Source organism: Cavia porcellus, unplaced genomic scaffold (assembly GCF_034190915.1).
Source record: "Cavia porcellus strain 051 isolate PalLab524CR breed Dunkin Hartley unplaced genomic scaffold, mCavPor4.1 scaffold_6, whole genome shotgun sequence".
Taxonomy (NCBI): domain Eukaryota; kingdom Metazoa; phylum Chordata; class Mammalia; order Rodentia; family Caviidae; genus Cavia; species Cavia porcellus.
The window spans coordinates 105,757,950-105,759,147 of NW_026947489.1; positions in this window are offsets into that span (position 1 = coordinate 105,757,950).

Consider the following 1,198-nt stretch of genomic DNA (forward strand, 5'->3'; position numbering starts at 1 on the left):
TCCGATGTTTCTCCTAACTTGTTATCATTAGAACATACCCCTTTGTTCACCTGCCATGTTTCTTCATAACTGCTCATTCTCTATCAAACCTACTATGAGAAAAAGTTAGATTTACTTGTTCTTTTGGGTCTCCCTTTTTTTTGGGGGGGGGTACCAGGATTGGACTCACAACCTTGTGTTTGCCAGGCAGGTGCTTATGCCACTGATCTACATGCCCGGCCCTGGGTCTCTATTTTTCTTTTTTTTTTTTTTGAATTTTTTCTTTAATTAAGACAAACATAAGAAATGACTAAATAATTTTTTTTGAAACAATAAGGGGGAGATTGAGATAAAACAGGACATAACAATATAACAATAGAGGTCACAGCATGACTGTTTCAATAACCTAGTACTTCACCACCTTATAACCTGACTTAATAGTAGTTACCATAGTGTCTTTTTCCTTGAAATATTTGGTAAAACTTCATATACTCTAGCTTCAAATATTTTCATATCAAGAAGCCCAGAATAAAGCCTTTCTAATTAATGAGTGAAAACTTTATAAGGCTTCAAGGCCACCTAATGGGGAATCATGATTACTACATATTTTTATATATTTGAATCATTACTTACATTAGGGAAGCTATTCGGTATTCACACATGCGAGATTGATTTATTTCACTTATGAGTATGGTCTCAAGCTGTGCCCATTTATTGATAAATATCTCAATGTGATCCTTCTTTATAGCTGAATAATACTCCATTGTATAGAAATACCACAACCTTTTTATCCATTCCTCAGTTGATGGGCACTTGGGTTGTTTCCAAGATCTGGCGATTACAAATTGTGCTGCTATAAACATAGGTGCACATAAATCACTGTGGTATGATGCTTTCAGTTCTTCTGGGAATATGCCTAGAAGTGGAATAGCTGGAATAAATGGGATTTCCAGTCCCAACTTTTTGAGAAATCTCCAGACAGATCTCCACAAAGGCTGTACCAGTCTACACTCCCACCAGCAGTGCAGGAGAGTTCCTTTTTCCCCACAGCCTCTCCAGCATTTGTTGTTGGTTTTCTTGATCCTGGCCATTCTTTCAGGAGTGAGATGGTATCTCAGTGTGGTTTTAATTTGCATTTCTCTAATGACCAATGATGATGAGCATTTTTTCATGTATTTATTTGCCATTTGCATTTCTTCATCTGAGAATTGCATATTCA